General features: G+C 40.0%; 1 long non-coding RNA gene across 1 annotated transcript in view; it reads right to left on the bottom strand.

Moving 5' to 3' along the window:
- Positions 1–3135: 3135 nt before the first annotated feature.
- The window catches only part of LOC139178239 (uncharacterized), a 29112-nt gene continuing 26247 nt past the window's right edge, over positions 3136–6000 (bottom strand). The window contains exon 3 of the long non-coding RNA XR_011562684.1: positions 3136–4969. This is a non-coding gene — a long non-coding RNA (uncharacterized lncRNA). The remainder of the gene's footprint in view (positions 4970–6000) is intronic.

The following is a 6000-nucleotide window of genomic DNA, read 5'->3' as shown; positions in this document are numbered from 1 at the left end:
AGCCCAAATTTTGTTTCCAGATTCAGAGGGAAAATGCACTCCACTGATTTTTTTATCGCCTTTTAAAAATATGAATCTCTCATTGTGCTCATGCTGTGAAATTTTAATGGTTTAGTGAAGATCCACCTCATGCGAAGAGTTGACTCATAGGAAGACTGATGCTGGGAGGGATTGGGGGCAGGAGGAGAAGGGGACGACAGAGGATGAGATGGCTGGATGACATCACTGACTCGATGAACGTGAGTCTGAGTGAACTCCGGGAGTTGGTGATGGACAGGGAGGCCTGGCGTGCTGCGATTCATGGGGTCGCAAAGAGTCGGACACGACTGAGCGACTGAACTGAACTGAGTGACGATCTGGGCAAACAGGATACAGAGTGAAACAAGTATTAATTTTGAAGGCTTGAACAGTGAAATGCATAGTGACCAGCAGGTGTCGCTGTTACACAATGTAGTTGAGATTCTGGAGGCTTTTCTAACATTGACCTTATTTTAATCTAAATTGTTTTCAATTTTTTATATTTAAATTTCCTTTCGTCTTCCATACCACTTAAAGAAAGCCTTACTCCTTACGTCTTTAATCTTGGCCCTAATTTTTATTTTCCTTAATATGCTCTATCCAAAATTCATCTTTAGTGCCCAACTTCTGCCTTCTTTCTCTATCTTGTACCGTTTTTTGTTTTGTTTTGTTTTGTTTTTTAGAATGAGAATTGAATTAAGATCTTTAGAAGCCCTCAGGACTGAAAATATTGTGTATCGAATCTTCAAGTATGAATTAAATCAAAATACAGTAGATTGTAAAGTAATGGTAAGGAGGCTTGACTAAATTGCTCTTAAAAAAAATTAACTGAAAGTTCAATAATACCTGCAGCAATATGGCTATGTTTCCTTAATATATCAAATGAATGTTTTTCTTAAAATTTTAGGTCTATGTTGAGGGATTTCTAAATTAGGTCTGTGTTATATACAATCGGAGAAGGCAATGGCACCCCACTCCAGTACTCTTGCCTGGAAAATCCCACGGACGGAGGAGCCTGGAAATCAGCGGTCCATGGGGTCCCTGAGGGTCGGAAACGACTGAGCGACTTCACTTTCACTTTCATGTATAATCTTATCATTGTGTAAAAGAAAAGGCCAAGATGAAACCTAAAATTGGGCAAAGGCCTCAGCCAGGAATTTTCATGGACCAAACTGGAGTGGATAAGGGGGGACCAGGGAGAGCCATGTAAAAGCAGAGGAGGAGTAAATGTGCACACCAAGACGCTGCCAAAGGGAGTGTTGATTGTGCATTCTTTAAGATGAAAACCTAACATGTATCCGTTATTTAGTTGATAACGAATCCGTCTGTAATCCAGGAAACCTGGTTCGATTCCTAGGTCGGGAAGTTTCCCTGGAGAAGCAATAGGCTACCCACTCCAGTACTCTTGGGCTTCCCTTGTGGCTCAGCTGGTAAAGAATCTGCCTGCAGTGTGGGAGACCTGGGTTAGATCCCTGGGTTGGGAAGATCTGCTGGAGAAAGGAAAGGCTACCCGCTCCAGTATTCTGTCCTGGAGAATTCCATGGATTGTATAGTCCCTGAGGTCACAAAGAGCCGGACATGGCTAAGCGACTTTCACTTTCAAACTTTGTATGTATTCCCTCATTTTTTTCTTACTATAGCCCCAATCAGTGCTGTGATGAATCTCATACTGAAATGAATAAACTGAAGCTTAGAGACAAGTTTTGAAAAGATCTGCAATGAGGTTCGCTAGCATTCTTAACTCTATGCTACATTTTTAGAAGGCAGTTTGATATGGCTTTCCTTGTGGCTCAGGTGGTAAAGAATCTGCCCACAATGCAGGAAACCAGGGTTTGTTTCCTGAGTTGGGAAGATGCCCTGGAGAAAGGAATAGCAACCCACTCCAGTATTCTTGCCTGGAGAAATCCATGGAACAGAGGATCCTGGCAGGCTACAGTCCATGGGGTCACTCGCAGAGAGTCAGATGTGATTGGCACTTGACACTATATATATATATTTTTAACTTAAAATTTTGCATACTCTTTGGCTAAGGTTTAAAGACATAAAAGTGGATAAGTGCAAAATATATCTACAAGGTTTTTTTTTTTTTTTTTTCTTTAAGGGACTTTTATAACATTGAAATTCTTAATGTTACAGAAACAGATTTCCACAAAAGATTGTATCCAATGAGGCTTCTTGGGCATCTCCAGAGCGGTGGGAAGCTGATCTGACGGGGATCAAATTATCAAGAAGGAGGAGGGAGGAAGCACAGTTACTGTCCTGTGGCTGGCAGACCTGGTCCAGATGCCCTCACAACTCTAGAAGACATTACCACTGTCGGGATTAGCAAACTCTAGCATTTTCTTTCCACGTTTAATTCAAAGTTCCAGTTAGGAAGGCCCAGAAAAGGGCCTCTAACTGACCAGATTTAGGTCATATACCAACACCTGGCTGTTGAACCAGGAGAGATCATGTCTTTCCTTGGGCTTCTGTAATAAAAGACAGTCTCCTAGAATTTTTCTCCCTTAATGTTTAAAAGCAGGTTAAATAGCTACTTCCAGAAGAGTTACTTCACTCTTCAGAAATTAGGATGCTATTGGGGAGAAGGAATGAGGCTAGGAAGATTAAAAATAAAAAAAAGACAAATAAGCATGCTACTGCTGCTGCTGCTAAGTCCCTTCAGTCGTGTCCGACTCTGTGCGACCCCAAAGACGGCAGCCCACCAGGCTCCCCGTCCCTAGGATTCTCCAGGCAAGAACACTGGAGTGGGTTGCCGTTTCCTTCTCCAGTGCATGAAAGTGAAAAGTGAAAGTGAAGTCGCTCAGTCGTGTCTGACTCTTAGCGACCCCATGGACTGCAGCCTACCAGGCTCCTCCATCCATGGGATTTTCCAGGCAAGAGTACTAGAGTGGGGTGCCATTGCCTTCTCCGACAAATGAGCATAGGCTACTTTAAAATGGAAATATCCAGCAGTGGAGGATTGATGGATTCGTTATATCAAACTAATTCAAATGAAGTTGTGAAAGACTATTTCTTGACACTGAATGATAATCATGATGTACTAATAAATTAAAATTAAATTAAAATAAAACCAATATGTAATGTATTAATCTTTTCTTGTAAAAACATACAGAGTCATAATATGCATTTCTTTATTTGGAATTAGGAAACACTAATTCACAGTTAGTGGAACTAAGCACTTTCCTAAAATTCCCATCAGCTTTTTCTTTCGCTTCTCGTGACTTCTTTAACAGGTCTCCTATCACTGATCAGTTCCAGTTAATGCTGGGTGAAGAGTGCGGGGTGTGTGTGTGTGTGTGTGTGTGTGTGTGTGTGTGTGTGTGTATCTGTGTGATCTTTTAGAATTATAACTTTTCCCTTCCGTTTGTCATTTGGTTATGTGTTTCTGTGTCTGTGTAAATAGGTGCAGAGGCCGATTAAAGCCATGTGGACTGAGCCAGGGAATCATTTGAAAATCACTGAATAAAAATGATTATCATCTCATTTGAAATAATTGGAAAATTTGGGTGGTTCTAATTTCTTACCTTATTTCATAAATTTACATTAAGTTCTCTATGAGGGAGAAGTAATCATACTATTTACTGAACTTTATTGAAGAAATACTGAGACAATGAATAAGAACATTTTTTAAATGTGTTGTGTTTTAGGAAAATTTTACTATAAAAGCATTAGATAGTAATGATAAATTTCTGCTTGTAAAGATCACTAATTTTCCAGCATCTAATTTATAGCCATTTTTTGAAATATCATTTGATCTTGAAAACAAATCTGGAAAGATCTTGAGACACATCTAACAATTATGTGGGATCATGCCGATGTTTGTTGAATGTCTTCTAAGGCAGTCTGGACTACTAACCACTGTAATGCCTCATCATTTAATTATCACCCGCATCGTGCCGACATGTGACTTGTAGTTGTCTAGGTGTCTGATTAGTGTAAAGAATTATTTGTTTGGAGTAAATGTAATTTTGAGCCTTCTTGCTCTCCCTGTTCAGCTGAGAATGATCTGATTCACACAGACTTCCTTAGTGCACTGTAAGTTGTTCCACAAGTTACAGCTGAGCAAGTTTTGAAGTTAGATTATGATGTTAATGAGGTCAAGGATATAGACTTCATAGTCCAGTTAGTTTTGTTGCGTTCCTATCCCCAGTGCCTTCAGTTCAGTTCAGTCGCTCAGTCGTGTCCGACTCTTTGCGACCCCATGAATCGCAGCAGGCCAGGACTCCCTGTCCATCACCAACTCCCAGAGTTCACTCAGACTCACGTCCATCAAGTCGGTGATGCCATCCAGCCATCTCATCCTCTGTCGTCCCCTTCTCCTCCTGCCACCAATCCCTCCCAGCATCAGAGTCTTTTCCAATGAGTCAACTCTTCGCATGAGGTGGCCAAAGTACTGGAGTTTCAGCTTTAGCATCATTCCTTCCAAAGAAATCCCAGGGCTGATCTCCTTCAGGATGGACTGGTTGGATCTCCTTGCGGTCCAAGGGACTCTCCAAGAGTCTTCTCCAACACTACAGTTCAAAAGCATCAATTCTTCGGCGCTCAGCTTTCTTCACAGTCCAACTCTCACATCCATACATGACCACTGGAAAAACCATAGCCTTGACTAGACAGACTTTTGTTGGCAAAGTAATGTCCCTGGTTTTCAATATGCTATCTAGGTTGGTCATAACTTTCCTTCCAAGGAGTAAGCGTCTTTTAATTTCATGGCTTCAATCACCATCTGCAGTGATTTTGGAGCCTCAAAATATAAAGTCTGACACTGTTTCCACTGTTTCCCCATCTATTTCCCATGAAGTGATGGGACCAGATGCCATGATCTTAGTTTTCTGAATGTTGAGTTTTAAGCCAACTTTTTCACTCTCCTCTTTTTCCATATAATCATTTGTCAGATACCTACTCTAGGAGAAGTGGGTTGAAGTTTTCCTGTGGATTAGCAGAGATCAAATACCTGTAATAGAAAAAAGAATCAAGATGCACATTAACTTTCTTATGTGAAGCTCAAAGCATTTTGTGAAACAAATTATTCAATAATTTTGAAAAAAAAATTGCAAGAAAATCCTTTTCTTGCAAAAGTTAATACTGACTAAGAAGTGGTAGTTTAAATAGTTTAGTTGTTAGAACATATTAGAAACAATTCAAAAATCAAAAATCTAGTTCTTGAAATCTCATTTGGGCCATATATTCCTTTGTCTGCCTGGAAGCAACACAGAGTCAGTCATCCTAGGAATTTTCTCTCTCCTCCTTTATAATTCTGCTTTCATACTTCCCTAATAATACATTGCAGGAAAATAGATTCACGTTTTTGTTTTGAAAAGTTGTGATTAAAATAATGAAAAGGAATGAAATAGATTTTCACTCATTTTTGCATGTATGTTTCCTATAGTGTTTTCAGTTTATCATTTTTTCAGATTGCATTTTTTAGGAACATGGTAAAATGAATTCACAGAACACATATACTTGAAAGTAGTTACTAGTTTAAGCTGGGCACTTAACCAATAATGTGTAACTACATGTTTATATTCCAACTGTATTAATTAATATGTATATAAATATATTAAATAATGAGTCCAATTTGTACCACCTCGAGTGTGAATGAAATAGTGGAACAAAATACATTTTGAACACTTTTTTATTTTATATAATTTGGACATACTTTGTAGACTATAGCCTGCCAGGCTCCTCTTTCAAAGGAATTCTCCAGGCCATAATTCTGGAGTGGGTAGCTGTTCCCTTCTCCAGGGGATCTTCCCAACCCAGGGACTGAACCCAATTCTCCTGCATTGCAGGCAGATTCTTTATCATCTGAGCCACCAGGGAAGCCCAAGAATACTGTTGTGGGTAGCCTATCCCTTCTCTATGGGATCTTCCCAACCCAGGAATTGAACTGGGGTGACCCAGGAATCGAACCAGGGTCTCCTGCATTGCAGGTGGGTTCTTTATGAGCTGAGCTACCAGGGAAGCCCACTTTGTAGATAATTT

The sequence above is a fragment of the Bos indicus genome, chromosome 1, assembly GCF_029378745.1.
Source record: "Bos indicus isolate NIAB-ARS_2022 breed Sahiwal x Tharparkar chromosome 1, NIAB-ARS_B.indTharparkar_mat_pri_1.0, whole genome shotgun sequence".
Classification (NCBI taxonomy): domain Eukaryota; kingdom Metazoa; phylum Chordata; class Mammalia; order Artiodactyla; family Bovidae; genus Bos; species Bos indicus.
This window is presented reverse-complemented; position numbering and strand designations above follow the sequence as displayed.